Below are 16,968 nucleotides of genomic sequence, written 5' to 3' on the forward strand. Positions count from 1 at the left end.
AGCAGTAGCCTCAAAGACACTTTTAAAAAACTTGAGAAAACGATGAGACGAGAACAGTCTAAGTGGTGGGAGCACAGCTCTCTAAGCAGATATCTGTAGGTGGGGCGCATCCCCAGGGGTTTGCGTATTATGCTGGCGCCATCATATGAACAACCTGATCCTAATATGCTTGATGACTGGGCACAATGCAACTTGGATTCGTCACGAAAGCTAGTAACCATCCGAGTAAAGTACGCAGAAAGTGATCGCATACTCCTACAACAACAGATAGATGCCCTCAATATTGAAATCCTTAGGCTGGAAAAAGGATCTGAAGGCGAATCTAAAAAGTTAAGAGAGGACATGACTGCCAGGTTGCTCAAAGAGGAAGACACAATAAAAAAAAGAAAAATGTTCAAATTTCAACGGGACAAAGCCGATTACCAACACGGCCGAGTATTCACGTTCGCATAAAAATATGACGCCATTAAAACGGCAAACACCGGTGGCAAGACAAGTACATCCTCGGTAGTGGCAGCAGGAACATCGGCCACAAACTTGCCTTCTTCAGCATCTGAATACCGTTCGGCTCCGGAAAGTGGGTCGGACACGGACAGTGGCAGAACAAACCCGACGTTGGGGTTTACCAAGTTCTCGCTGGGACAGGAGGTAAACTGTCTTCTACAAGATCGTCGAGCTACACTTCGTCCAAGAATCCCAAACCCACAGGTCAACAAGAGCGCAACCGCAAGCGGTGGGAACGACGCAAAGCAAGTCGGACACAAGCAAACAAAGAAGAAATATTTCCCGAAGAAAAGATGGAACAACAAAAAGAAGTAATGGGTTCGGATACGGAGAAAGCTCAAAAGTTGGGGGGTCCAGCAGTGATCAATGTTACCCCCACTGTGCTCAACGAATCTGATGTCCGGATCTTATCATTAGGTCTTTCTTATTGTCCAGCAAATAACTTTAATTACGCCCAAACAAGAATAGAGCTGTTCAAGTTCATTCGCAAGCTCAAGCTCAAAAAACATTTTTTAAATAACCGTTTTCTGACTAATCCACGGTTTATCCCACGGGGTCCAACAACTTTGGGATCAGTTGCCAGGGATGCGGAATTACTCCAGGACTTTACTGCCTTACGAGTTGAAGGGGCACTCACAGCGTCACAAGATAAACCTGTTCTATACAATGCACCTGGATTGACGAAATTCAAACCAAAATCAACATTTTCACCATTGACAGTACATGATAATCTCGACATTTTCCACGACCTTACCACTGCAGGGATCAAGCAGCTACATGTTTCTACTTTGAAAATAAAACATAAAAACAGCATTCACAATAACCAATACAACAACTTGGTTAGAAAGATACAACCTGATAATTCAATCATTGTACGCCAGGCCGACAAGGGGGGCAACGTCGTGCTATGGCCACGAACCTTGTATCTAGAGGAGGCATATTCACAACTTCTAGACGCATCTTGTTACAAACGTTGTGAACTCACTGACATAAGACACGCTCAGAATGAATTGGGGAGTCTGTTAGTGAGCTGGAAAAGTGCGGGCCTTTTGAGTCTTGATGAGTTCAAATTTCTGAAAAAAGACTTTCCAGTAATGCCGGTATTATACTTAATCCCCAAAGTTCACAAGGTCTCCCACAAACCACCAGGCAGACCCATCATTTCTGCCAGGGATAGTCTGTTGGAGAATGTCACAAAATACATTGACTTTTTTCTCCAAGACTTTGTTACTGTTCTGCCATCTTATATACAAGACTCTAATGATTTCTTAAGAAAACTGGAATCTGTAGAATGGCAACCTGGGTACTGGTTAATTACACTCGATGTATCGTCTCTATACACCAGTATCAGACATTGTGACGGGTTAAGAGCTACACAATATTTCTTGGACAATAGATCGATTCAGTTTGTTGAGCACAACAGGATGTTGATGATGATGACCTACTTCTGTCTAAACAACAACTATTTTCAGTTCAATAGCCAATGTTTCCAACAGATCAGGGGTGTGGCCATGGGGGCCTGTTTCTCTCCCAGCTATGCCTGTTTGCATATGGGCTACTGGGAGAGACGGGTCCTCATGGGGTCGCACCATCAGGTCATGGCAGAGCAGATAGTTCAATGGTATCGCTACATTGATGATATCTTTTTAATTTGGCGCGGTACCGAACAGGAGGCACTTGATTTTATCATGCAACTCAATATCAATACATTTAACCTGGAATTTACCCATCATATGAGTCAGGAGAGTGTGTGTTTTCTAGATGTGTGTGTCCTAGCTAGTAACAACAAATTATAAACAACATTGTTTCACAAACCCACTGCTGGCAACACGCTTCTCCACGCGAGAAGTCATCATCCGGCACACCTGATCCGCAGCATCCCCTTTGGGGAGATGTTGCGAATCAGACGTATTTGCAGCACGGAGGAACAGTATAGACAGGCTCAGGATGACAGGAAGGCACGTTTTGTAGCCAGGGGTTACTCATTGACAACAATAGATTCTGCGATCAGAAATGTCAATGCTATGCCAAGGGATGTGGCGTTACAACCACGGAAGAGCACAACACAGGAGACTGATGATACTAATTAACCAGTCAGACTGGTCTTGACTTTTAATCAGCAATCCCAGGCACTGCGCAAGATCGTGTCGAAAAACTGGAATCTTTTCAACAATGATCCAGTTATAGGCCACCTCATGCCAGTAAAACCGAATATCTCTTACAAAAGGGCATTATCACTAGGGGAAGCATTGGTTAAGTCCAGCCCTGAGGTGGTCACTGTTACCTCTTGGTTCAAAGCAATTAAGGGTTTCAAACAATGCTCCTCGTGCAAAGCCTGTCAGCACGGCGTCAGTAAAACCCAATACCTGACTCCTTTCTCTGAGATTCCCTGTCTGATCTCTAAGCAACTCACGTGCAAAACGGAGTATGCAGTTTATGTGCTGGAGTGTCCGTGTGCCCTGCAATATGTGGGTAGCTCCAAGTTGCAGGTGCACAAAAGGATACTCCAGCACATCAGGGCAATCAACACTGAGGACCCGTCTTACCCTGTGGCGCGTCATTTTAAGGAACATCACAGCAAACAAGGTCATCTTTTAAAATATTTTGTCATTGACGCGATCCCACCCTTACGTAGAGGTGGTAACCGGGAGGCAAAGTTGCGGGCCCTAGAGACCAAATATATCCTTGATTTGGATACTAGGTCTCCTATGGGTCTCAATACCAGTGTTGATTTTTATACACATCTATAATTAAGATCTTGCCTTGAAGTGCCCTCTACCAGGTTGCCGCAATTTCAGCGGGAAGTGCACAATCGAACTGTATTCTGCTTCAAAGCCAAGTTTGTTTTATGACAGGACCCTGTGTTTAAGGCTCAAAGCGATTAGCACTAGCATAGTTGAGCCATCCAAAATTAACTGTAAATATCAGCTGGCCAACTGTTGCATTTGACCCGTGGTTGTCAAGTTTAGTTCATTAAATCATGAAAGTGTACCCCAGGTTGACCATCATAGGGGTCTCTTATTTTAACACTCTAAGTTTATGTGTTTACACTTCACACACTCACACCTTCTTCTCATGTATTAGTTTATTTTTATTTATATGAATTGGTGGGAAAGCGGGGATTCAAGCCCCTTGGTTACTATGAGAGTTTAAATAGTCCATAGTCTTGTGTCTAGTACAAAATAGATGTCAGCATGTAATTTCACCCACTTAGGTTTTATCCCTATCGTTTTTACATAGGTATCACCATGACATTTATTTATTAGCGGAAATACGGTGAAACTCTATTACAGAGTTTGTGACATTGCACAGTACAGTTTTTGTCTTATGATCACCATGTTTGGTTCCGCTAATTTTCTTAAGGGTTTTTTTTTTCAATGATTTTCCATTATGAAATCGATTATTCCCTTGATATAATGTCGGTGTGTTGTTTCTATTGTAAATACGGCTCATGTATTGACATATACACTGTTTACTTTGTCTATTACTCTGTATTTCGAAACCACCAATCGTATTTCACTATTCGCTGCACTTGCACTTTAAAAGTTTGTGTCCCTCCCTTAACGTCATGTGATCAAGGCCTCTGAGAAAGCCGAAACGTTATGCTGGTGGCGATTTTCAAATTTAAATAAATATTTATTCTACTCAGCCTGGGTCAACTTTCGTTTTCTGGACCGGAGGTACCTGGTGGCACGGGGGTACGCTGATCCGTGTGGGACGAGTGCGAGTTGTATATATATATATATATATATGTATATATATATATATATTGAAACACTCCACCAGTACCGGTACGAGCACTGCAGCTGTCACGAGCGGTCCTGGTCAGGTTACCGGTAAACCTCCGTATTCGCTCCAAATCACCTCTCGTTATAAGAAATGAACCAGGACACGCAGAGATTGCTTGCTGTTATTTTTTTTTTTGCAAGTGAAAAAGTCACGACGCGTTTCACCATTACGGCTTGTTCACGCTTGTCTGACCAAACACAAGCGGCCATTTTTAAATTCACAAAACACACCCTTAGTGATAAATCATGTGACAGTCAGTGTGAACACGGAGGACATATTGTAATGGATAAATACTGCATCAACAATGGGCATTCTATATTTTGATAATCTTTCAAAATATACGTCACCTACACCCCATCTTGTTGCACTTTGTAGCATTCATATTACAGTTATTGTGTCATGTATTCATATTTCATAATTGCATAGTTATATATTTTATCAAAATGGATTTAATATCCGCAAATTTCTACGAGTTTTTATATACAACTTAGTCCAGTAACGGTTGATGGCAAATTTCTACACAGACCAAATTCATTCTGGTAACAGCATTCAATACGAAATATCGCGGTCTTGTGCATCGTAATTATACAAGTTGCGTTGTGATAGGCCCTCATGGTCCTAGATGTAAAATGTGCCACATCATTGGTTGACACCTAACTAATGCCCTAGTGGGCCCAATCAATTGCCAGTGTGTGTATACATATATACGATGATACTGTCACGCCCCAGTGGGCATTAAATACAGATGGCATAGTTATGTGACATTATATATCATAAGGCACCAGATGAACAATAGGCACGTTCCAACACCACAATATATATTCAAGCAGTTCCTAGTTTGATCCTGTGTTTTTGTCATTGTTCCAAACTCAAACGAGTTTAAGCCATCAAGGTAATTTCATGCGTGCTGCCACATAGTCTTCCCGTGTTATCTAAAAAGATTAAAATACATAAAATCAAAACAGACGGCTGACAATGCTCTAATTGCATACTATGCATTTATCATTCATGAAGGTGTACAGACAATTCTTCACTCATGTTTAACCCTATCGACGGCAAGCATCAAAAAAATGCCTGGCCACAGGGTATTGCTTATTGTGGGAGCGGATAATGCACTGGGCCAGGGACAGACTAATTTGCATACAGCCAGGTTCTGAAACTGGGATGGTGCAATGAGCTAAAAAACGGTGTTGGATCTAGCCCTGATCTCTTGACTGGGTGAGAGTACTCTGCTTAATTCAGAGACTCTGTCCATCACCACCCCTTGTTGTAAATAATTTTGTCCAGAAAGAAACTCACATGCAACACTCCCTACAGTGTTTATATCCTGATCTGTCCCTGCAACAAATGGTATGTGGGCAGCACGAAACATGAGGCTAAGAAAAGAGTGCTGGAACACTTGCGGGCTATCCGCTCCCACAATAAGCAATACCCTGTGGCCAGGCATTTTTTTGATAATCACATGCAGGACGAAACCCTGATGAGAATGGTGGTAATAGATTGTGTTGATTTGGGAGTTAGAGGTGGGAATTACGAGCTATCACTAAGAAAATTGGAATCGAAGTACATCATCGATTTTCAATGCTTGCCGTCGATAGGGTTAAACATGAGTGAAGAATTGTCTGTACACCTTCATGAATGATAAATGCATAGTATGCAATTAGATCATTGTCATCCGTCTTTTTTGATTTTATGTATTTTAATCTTTTGAGATAACACGGGAGGACTATGTGGCAGCACGCATGAAATTACCTTGATGGCTTAAACTCGTTTGAGTTTGGAACAATGACAAAAACACAGGATCAAACTAGGAACTGCTTGAATATATATTGTGGTGTTGGAACGTGCCTATTGTTCATCTGGTGCCTTCTGATATATAATGTCACATTGAGGAAAATGAAATTTTGCCTGACCAAGATGCCCCCTACGTGTACCCTATATTACATGTATGTGCATGTCAACCATGCATATTTATCTCAGTGGCCTGAATCACAAGGCCTCTGCAATCACGTCCTGCATTAAGGTGCCTGTCATCAAGTTTCCCAAACGTTAAGCTAACATGAAGGCCCATGTATTTGCATTGTGCACTTTTAAATAAATATTGTAATAAACCCTTTTTGTGGTTCAGTCTGAGCCACTTTCTGAATTAGGGTTTTCATGACTCCTGACACACTGCAAGCTGCAGTTACGTATCTCTGACCTCGCATACTTCTAGCTCATCTGAAAGAAGCCCAGCAAAGGGTGCCAAGACAGTGTTTTGCAAAATAGTTATCTGCCTGCTGTACAGAGTCACATTCCTGCCCAGTGAGGAAGGTAAACAGAACCCATCGGCGAAAGATAGGGCCTAGCCTCTCTGTCTCCATTGAAGTAAATCACAGTGCTTGCATCCATAGAAAGCTCACAGCCCCCACGCAATGCACGAAGAAATATATGCTTTTCTGATTCTTAGCGATGAGCAACCTTTGCTTCAGATAATACATCCCCTGACTTAAGATATCAGTTAGGACCAGACGTGCTGGTCGCCTTGACACTAAAGATCTCTCTACTAGACTGAAAGTCAGCTCTCCTCCCAGTTACACGTCAATTGCACGTCATGCTCAAATTGCGTGCACAAGAAGGGCAAAGTTCCAGCCTGCCATGTAACTCCTCCTCTATGTAGCCACCCACCTATCACCCACCTGTGACTCATCAAGTGTACACCCTCATGCACGCCCACATGCTCTTATCTCTTTCTTTCATGCTCTGCCTGGAGCGCTCCTCCCTATGTACAAGGAAAAATGTATATATGTGTTGTTCTCTGTAAATAATGTTAGAAGACCCTTCCTGAACCTCAGTGGTGATGGAACAGATTCTCCCTTAACTCGAGTTATTGGAATAAAGCCCTTTTAACTTGGACACCACGGACTCTCTGCCTCTCATTTGATACATGCTAATTGTTAATGCCTAGAAATTATGCCAGGGTAATATTTTATTTACCACATTAATTTGGCGCCCGAACAGCGACATATCCCTTTCCCCACGCGCCGGAGTTGTAGGTCCAGCTTTGCCCCCTTCTACAGCCGTGACGGACTTTAAAGTGTACACGCCATCGGGATTTCCCGCTACTCCCTCAGGCCCAGGAGGAGGACGGACTGTGACCAGGCATCCATACGAGGCGGTGAGGATTGCGGATCGTCTCAACCAGAGCCCGACTTGTGAGAGAGCAAGGTCCGAGGTTTCCAGAGGCCCACCTGTTCCGAGGCGCATGCGCAGTATCAAGTTTCCGAGGCCTTCAAGTTCTGCTTCCCGGTGAGTACCACTATGGGGAATGCATAAAGTTCAAGACGGGTTAATTTTATATGAACACGGTAAAGACGGGTTCACGTTACACGTGAGCACGGTAAAGACGTGTCTCATTTCTATGAGCACGGTAAAGACGTGTCCATTCACATGTGCACGGTCAAGACGGGTCCATGGTAAACGTGGGCACGGTAAATACGTGTCTCATTTTTGAGACCGGTATGGTTGTACTGTATTCCAGTGCATATAGTTTTTCAAGTACATGTTTAGTTCTCTGTATTGGTTTAGATCATGTTTGTTTTAATGTTATGATGTTTTAGTGTGAATGATTGTTGATTGTTTCAGTCTATTTTTGTGTATTGTATTTCCATTGTGTTGGTTTCAACATGCCACCGTTTTCAAAATTGCGTCAGATAGGGACCAGAAAAGGTATACTAGAAGAGTCAGTTAACATCCCGCCTAGAGACACACCTGGTCATTTAATGTATAATAAGCATGGATTAGACGCCATCTTGTTTTTAGATTTATGGGTAGACTATACAAAGGACCTGGAGGAAAAGTATAGATGGCCTATCTCAGGAACATGGGATTCAGAATGCATTATGAGAGTAGAGTAAGCGCTATGGAAAAGGAAGTCAAGACCCTCTCAGAAAGATGCCATCGAGTTATGGTGCAAAGAGTCACACAGGAGAACAGAGAAAGAATTCAATAAAGCAGAGAGAACTAAACAAGCAGAGGAAAAAGCCAAAGAAAAAGAACTACGAGAGGAGGGGGAACGGGTCAAAACAGAACAGGCTGATAGAGAAAGAAACGCCGTCGTTACTGGCATTTATCCCGTCCTCTCAGAAGAACTAGCTAGAGTGACCACCTCAGAGAGACCCAGTAGGTCGTGAACGCCACCACCTGTACCATTTAGAGTATGTAGAAAGAAGCCGACAGCATCAGAGGCTTTTATTTCCTCCTATCTAGAAGAGCCCGCACCGGACTACGTTAATGCAGGTTTCCCTCCACCCCCACCAGCAGATCAGCTCCAGCAACTTCAGCAGCAGCTAGTAAAAGATGACATAGGTCCCGGGGCAGTGGGAGGGGTGCCTACTGTAGATGTAGCCATTCCATTTTGTGTATATGATCCAGAACCAGGAAAAGGTTCAATGGTCGTGATTTCACTTAGGCTAAGACAAGCCGTTGCATATCTAGAGACATTACCAGACATGAAAGAACACCTAGATAAAATGTACCGTTTCATTAGAACGGGGGAGGGACCAGATAGCATAGCACAAGCCATGCTACACAGAAAGGTTGGGGTTAAGAATTATATCCTACGGTTTATTATTAACTGCCTGATCAGGGAACAAGACGAAGGAGACGGAGATGTAAAACTAGGTTTGATAGAATGGAGCGAGCACATAGATGCCGGTAGACATGATAAACAGGGACAGATAGATGCCATGTACAAGAAAATACGAAAGGAAATAATAGAAAGACACAGAAAAGAGTCTGACGAGAAGGGCGAGTCATCAGCGGAAGAGGTAGAGGATCATCAGGATCCGAAAGGCAAGATTAATTATGTAGGAAAAGCGCGACAGTTTGACAGACCCAAGTGCCTTGATTACCGTAAACAAGGGCCAGCTATAAAAGAAAGATATTCCCTTGAAAATCTGTTCCAAGCTACTGAACAAGCCCTGAAAAAACGGATAGGGAGCGAGAGACCTCCCACCTCACACGAAATTGAATTGGCCCGGTCAGCCACCCAGTGGGTGTCTAATTCTAATATATATAGCAGTGATATAGTGGCTCAGACTTTCTTAAGCCTTCCACCGAACGAACAGCGTTTGGCTGGTATTTACATGGTCCAACACTTGATAACGTTGTATGAGAGTCAATATTCTGATCCTGGTCACTTGCATAAATTACTAGACGACATTTTACTAGACAGATGGACAGGTTTAGGTACCGAATTAATTAATGTTATTCTGGATCAACGACATAAGTGCATAAATTCTCTGACCGCATGTATGCCTCCAACCTCACACCACGGCAGAAATAACTTACACGTAGACAGACAGAACCCCCTACGAGAGGTACATCCCGTCAAAGATGCGGACAATGTGTTGCAACGGGTGTATGTTTACACCCCTTAACAAAAATAGAAATACTAGAAATGAAAAAGATGCTGCCCTGCCATGATAAAGACCCGGGGGGGTTTCACCGAGAATTAAAAGACATCCTCCGCATAGGAGATTATACGTACGATGACATTCTGAAGTTACTGAAAGTACTGTTGCCTGCTGGTATTTATGAAAAACTTAAGGAAAAAGACTGGGAGGTAGGCGAGAAAAAGTTAAGCTGGGATGCACTGGAAACGGAAGAAAAAGGTAGGCTCCCAGGGGTTGGTCTTGGGGAAAAAGCTAGAGAACTGCCTGAACTCCTGATACAAGTTTTACCGAGATTATTAATTACGAAAAAGGAAGACTGGGATGCTATTTCAGCCTGTAAACAAAAGCAAGAAGAGGACACAAGTGATTTCTATTCTAGATTTGAGAAATGCTTTACTATTAATAGTGGCCTTAAGCCAGGTAGTGAATCATATCCACACCTTTTTGTGAGCAAATTAGTAGAGAATTCCTTACCCCAGATCAAGAATAGAGTACTGAAGGTTGAGAGTACTTGGCAAGCAAACAGCCCTTCCCAAATGTTACAGATGCTACAATATCATCAGAACAGAATTAGAGAAGAGCAGGATCAGGAAAAGAAACGCATGAAAGAGACAAAAATGAAGGTGCTGGTTGCCCAGACGGTACCAACAAATAAGAACAGAAATAACATGACACATGTTAAGGGGAACTGTAATTATTGCAAACAACCAGGTCACTATGTAAATGAATGTACTGTCCTGAAACACAATATAGCTACAGGCAAGACAAAACAGCGACAATACACTCCTAGACAGAATAGCACGCAACAGAACACACAACAAACAGTAGCGAATTTTCCTCCACCACCGCCTGTTCATGCCACACCACAAATGTATCAGTACACACAGTCAGACTATCCAGAATATCAACAGTTCTCATGAAACAGCCTTGAGAGGGAAGTAGGCTTGCCCCTTATTGAGGTTCCTGTAGATCAAGAGGGTCCGTATGTACATAGTCGTGTATTAGGACAAGACCGAAAATTTCTGATTGACACAGGGGCGAGCAGAACTACCATCAGTCATGACGAGGTTCCAGGGGCACCTCTCTCAGGCTCACAGAATGTTTCCCTGGGATTTTCAGGAAAGCCTATTGTTAATGAAGTATCGAAACCAGTTTCCCTAGGGGTTGCTCCACTGTCACGTACCACTGACTTGCTACTTACTAAGTCATGTCCAGAAAACTTACTTGGTATGAAGACATTAAAAGACCTAGGAGCAGTTATCTGCTGCTCTCCAGAAGGAGTACGCCTGTTCTTACGTGATTTTAAGGGACATTATGTACTGACTGATTTTGACCACAGACTCAAGAATGTGCCACAGACTCTATGGGCACAAGGACCGACTGACGTAGGTTACATGGACATAACGCCACATCATGTCACCCTCAAAGCAGGAGTAGTACTTCCACGTATTAGACAATACAAGTTACCACCTGACGCCGAAACAGCCTTATTGAAATTAGTTGATGAACTTATTGCACGAGGAGTAGTGGTAGAGACTGACTCGAATGTATGTAACTCGCCTGTCATCCCTATCCTTAAACGATCTGACCCTAGTGTACTGCCAGTGTACCGACTAATTATTGACCTACGAGAATTGAACAAATGTGTAGTACCACAATATCCAGTGGTGCCAGACATTTCTTCATTACTGACTGCCATTGATTCTGAGGCCACGTTCTTCACTGTCATAGACTTGAAGAATGCTTTCTTTAGTGTTCCCATTCATCCAGATAGCCAATACCTTTTTGCATTTAGTTTAAAAGGGCGTAGCTTTGTATTTACAAGAGCTCCTCAAGGTTTTACAGAAAGCCCTAGCATTTACAGTCAGGCACTGAAAAGACAGCTAGACAGTGTTCACATGCCTGCCAACACTGCCCTACTCCAGTACGTAGATGACATCCTAATTACAGCACGTTCAGAAAAAGAATGCGAAAATGCATTACTGACAGTTTTACATTTTCTGGCTGACAAGGGGCACAAGGTGTCCCCTTCAAAAATGCAATTCTGTGAAAAGCAAGTGGTGTACCTTGGACACTTACTTTCCAAGGAGGGTAGGCAACTAACACGAGAACGCATACAGCTCATTTCTAACCTTTCACAGCCCAAGACACAGAAAGAAGTACGTGCATTCATTGGCCTCACTTCATACTGTAGGCAATGGATTCCCCAGTATGCCTATCTAGCCAAACCACTCATACAATTGACAACACAGGAGGCAGCCACTTCGACTGTCCTCCCTTGGACACAAGAACATACCTTGGCATTTGAGGAATTAAAAAGAGCATTATGTCAAGCACCAGTTTTAGCGACTCCATGTTACAGCAAACATTTTATGCTTTTCGTAACTGAACGAGATGGAACAGCGTTATCTGTCCTCACAAAAGATCAAGCAGGAAAACACAAGCCTTGCGCTTATTTTTCTAGTACACTAGATCCAGTGGCCCAGGCTCTGCCTGCGTGCCTGAAATCAGTTGCAGCAACAGCCCTAGCCATCAGACAAAGTGACTCGATAGTGTTGGGTCACCCTCTGACAGTACAGGTTCCACATGCAGTGGAGGTTCTCTTAAACAGGACACAGACACAACATTTGACTGTAGCAAGACTGACAGGATATGAATTGACATTATTTCAACCACACATAGAGATCAGACGTTGTAATATTCTGAATCCTGCAACACTTTTGCCCTCAAGTACAGTAAATGCACCGCCACACGACTGTGTGGAAGTAATGAATATAGTGACGAAACCAAGACAAGACCTGACAGATATTGCACTTCCAGACCCAGACTTAACGCTCTATGTAGACGGATCATGCATGAGAACGAGTGCAGGAGAATTAGTAGCAGTCTATGCTGTGACCACTGCTACTAAAGTCATAGAGACACAGAAAATAGACACAGTATCAGCACAAGCAGCAGAGCTCATTGCTCTGACACAAGCCTGCATAAGAGCTAAGCACTTGAAAGTAAACATTTATACTGACTCACAATATGCTTTTGGCGTTGTTCATGATTTCGGGGTACTTTGAAGGGAGAGAGGTTTCTTGACCTCCCATGGGACCAAGATCCAGCACGGCCAGCTCATTCAAGCCCTGTTGGAAGCAATACATTTACCTACAGCCATTTCTATCCTGAAGTGCAAAGCTCACACCAAAGTTACAGACACCATTTCCCAGGGTAATGACCTGGCAGACCGAACAGCTAAACTTACAGCCCAGACAGCCCAGACACCAAAAGACACGACAAAGACAGAGGTACCATTACTGACAACATGTATGACAGTCAGGGATCCCACTCAAGATGTACTCGACATACAGACACATGCCACTGCAGATGAGATAAAGAAATGGACTGAACAAGGAGGGGTCCAGACTGAACAAGGTTGGATGACTAAGGGAAAAGGTACATGGTTTCTTCCAGATTCTATGGTACAAGTAATCATAAACACAGCACATAGTCCAGCACACTTGGGAGAAAAGGCAATGATAGACAGCTTACAGAATATCTGGTTTAACAAGCACATGCGTACAGCAGCGAAGCAGAAAGTACGAACATGTATGATCTGTTGCCAGTTCAATCCAGGTAAAGGCATTCCGGTGGAACAAGGCGGATTTCATCCTCCTGACCACCCTTTTGAGGTCCTCCAGATGGATTATATCCAAATGAACAGATGTAGAGGTTACAAGTATGTCTTGGTAGTTGTGTGTGCACTATCTAGATGGACAGAAGCATATCCAGTTCCAGATTATACTGCTGTGACAACAGCCAGACAATTAGTGCGCAAGTACTTCCCCAGGTATGGATTGCCTCGGGTCGTATATTCCGATAACGGTCAGCCATTCTCCTCTGAATTAATGAAACAAGTGTCTCTTCTGTTAGGATATACTTGGAAATTCCATTGTGTAAGACACCCTGAAGCAGCAGGCCTTGTAGAAAGACATAATCAGACAATCAAAACAAAACTTGCTAAGATACGTGCAGAAAAAGGCGTGGATTGGATGGTAGCTTTACCGGTTGCCCTCTTTTGCATGCGTATGGTAGCTCATTCCAGAACAGGCCTATCCCCGTATGAAGTAGTCTTCGGTAGACCGCCAAATATGGGGGTACGCCTATGCCTAAAAGAATAACTGATGTTGACAGTAACATGCTGACAGATTACCTGGCTTCCTTGATGTCTGCACTACTTTCTTGTCGTTCACAGGTTGCTGCCGCCTTCCCTGACAACACCCAGGTCAAGGAACACGCCATTGTCCCTGGGGATTACATTTGTGTCCGGAACTTTGATCGATCAAGCCCCCTTGAGCCACGTTGGAAGACGCCGAAGTTGGTGCTACTGACCACGAGGACCGCAATAAAAGTCGAGGGACGCAAGGGATGGCTTCACGCTCAACACTGCAGGAGATACTTTGGACAATCTGGTACTTTCAAAGACACTAAAGACATTAAAAAAATTACAGACTTTGCGCCGCTTGCGCCGCATGCGCCGCCTTTACTAGAAAAGACTCCACAGCAGGAGTATAAATCTAAGTTAAGATCTAGTAAGTCAGACGTAGTTTAATTGTCTAAGTCCACTCGGTGGTGAATCGGTTAGACTAGATTTCTGACATGTATAAGATCACATACGAGAATAGTAAGAAGAGCAAAATGAGAGAAAAGTACTGCAAGTTATTACGCAGTAGATGTATAGTTACTTTGATCATTCTTTTTATTTTGTGCATTGTTATAATCTGTGTCAGTTTATTACTACATGTTTTCTTTCCTATTTCCTCACATATACACTCTTCCAGTAACAGCACCATAGAGCATACATTTAGTGAACTGCCACCTCATGAATTTTCATATCGACTTGCATTGCGTAACAATACTTTTATTCAAATGTTACACCATTCTCATCAGACCAGCAATGCGACTAATTGCTGGGTATGTGGCCAACTGCCACCTTATCAAAAGGCGATGGGAGTTCTGCCCTTCTATCCTCTGCCGTTCTCACACAATGGTTCATGTGGAGCATGGTTTGCCTTAATGACCTCAATAGATAGAAAGTACATAGCTTATCCAGGTGGCTGGATATATGGAAACCTGAATAAAGTAATGAATGAAGCATGTTTTCCAGACAAAGACGGATTTCCCCAAAGGAAGGGAACCGATCTAGAGAATGAAGAGTACGAGCAGGGAAATGCATCCGTTAATTTTATAATGTTAAACGTTCAGCCCAAGCAAAATACAGGTCCACCGTTTATTTCAGTTCTACCAGCAAAAGGTGATTTATGTGTTAATAAGAAAGGCTCAGTACATATGGGACACAGCGAGTGTAAAGTTGTAGTGGAGTTTAATGATAAAGGACTTTCTTCTTTCAAAACATCACGCCATACCTATTTCATTTGCGGTCAGACAGCCTATGTACATCTGCCCTTAGACTGGGGTGGGACTTGTTATATAGCATTCTTATTGCCACCTGTATTCTTGGCCCCATCCCATTATCATAGAGATTCACGACTAGAACATGTTAGAGTAAAGAGAGAGACAGATGCCTCAGGGATTGATCAGACTGAAACAGCTTGGGAGCAATATACAGATTTCAACAAAGGATTCTTCTTCTTCATAGGTCCCGTCCAAAACAGTAAACTGATACGCAAGTTAACAAGGACTCTTGAGGCAGTAGTGAATGTGACTGCATCTGCCCTGGCGAACTTGACCCAGGAACAGTCTGCTATGAGACTTGTTGTTCTTCAACATCGCCTCGTTCTAGACGTCATCTTGGCGGATAGGGGCGGAGCTTGTAGCGTGATCCGATCTAGTTGTTGCATTTTCATCCCAAATAACGCGCCATCTGTATATGCAGCGATAACAAGGCTCCACAAGATTGCTCATGCCATACATCAAGACCCAGGCACATGGACTTGGTCCAGTTGGCTCTGGGGTGTGATATCTGCTTGGGGATGGAAAGTGTTGTCCTTTCTAGGAATGATCCTACTTATGATATTTGGTTGCTGTCTCTGTCTGCAGTGTGGCCCAGCCATTTGCGGCCTGTGTGCAACTGCATGTGTTCCACATCCAAGTATACAAAGGGTTAAGGACGAACAAATGATGCTGTATGATCAACTATACGGTCTCATGAATATAGATGTATCCTGAAGGGTTACGTAGGGGACAAGGAGGGAATGAGGAAAATGAAATTTTGCCTGACCAAGATGCCCCCTACGTGTACCCTATATTACATGTATGTGCATGTCACCCATGCATATTTATCTCAGTGGCCTGAATCACAAGGCCTCTGCAATCACGTCCTGCATTAAGGTGCCTGTCATCAAGTTTCCCAAACGTTAAGCTAACATGAAGGCCCATGTATTTGCATTGTGCACTTTTAAATAAATATCGTAATAAACCCTTTTTGTGGTTCAGTCTGAGCCACTTTCTGAATTAGGGTTTTCATGACTCCTGACACACTGCAAGCTGCAGTTACGTATCTCTGACCTCGCATACTTCTAGCTCAGCTGAAAGAAGCCCAGCAAAGGGTGCCAAGACAGTGTTTTGCAAAATAGTTATCTGCCTGCTGTACAGAGTCACATTCCTGCCCAGTGAGGAAGGTAAACAGAACCCATCCGCGAAAGATAGGGCCTAGCCTCTCTGTCTCCATTGAAGTAAATCACAGTGCTTGCATCCATAGAAAGCTCACAGCCCCCACGCAATGCACGAAGAAATATATGCTTTTCTGATTCTTAGCGATGAGCAACCTTTGCTTCAGATAATACATCCCCTGACTTAAGATATCAGTTAGTACCAGACGTGCTGGTCGCCTTGACACTAAAGATCTCTCTACTAGACTGAAAGTCAGCTCTCCTCCCAGTTACACGTCAATTTCACGTCATGCTCAAATTGCGTGCACAAGTAGGGCAAAGTTCCAGCCTGCCATGTAACTCCTCCTCTATGTAGCCACCCACCTATCACCCATCTGTGACTCATCAAGTGTACACCCTCATGCACGCCCACATGCTCATATCTCTTTCTTTCATGCTCTGCCTGGAGCGCTCCTCCCTATGTACAAGGAAAAATGTATATATGTGTTGTTCTCTGTAAATAATGTTAGAAGACCCTTCCTGAACCTCAGTGGCGATGGAACAGATTCTCCCTTAACTCGAGTTATTGGAATAAAGCCCTTTTAACTTGGACACCACGGACTCTCTGCCTCTCATTTGATACA

Source organism: Lissotriton helveticus, chromosome 9, assembly GCF_964261635.1.
Source record: "Lissotriton helveticus chromosome 9, aLisHel1.1, whole genome shotgun sequence".
In the NCBI taxonomy this organism is placed as follows: domain Eukaryota; kingdom Metazoa; phylum Chordata; class Amphibia; order Caudata; family Salamandridae; genus Lissotriton; species Lissotriton helveticus.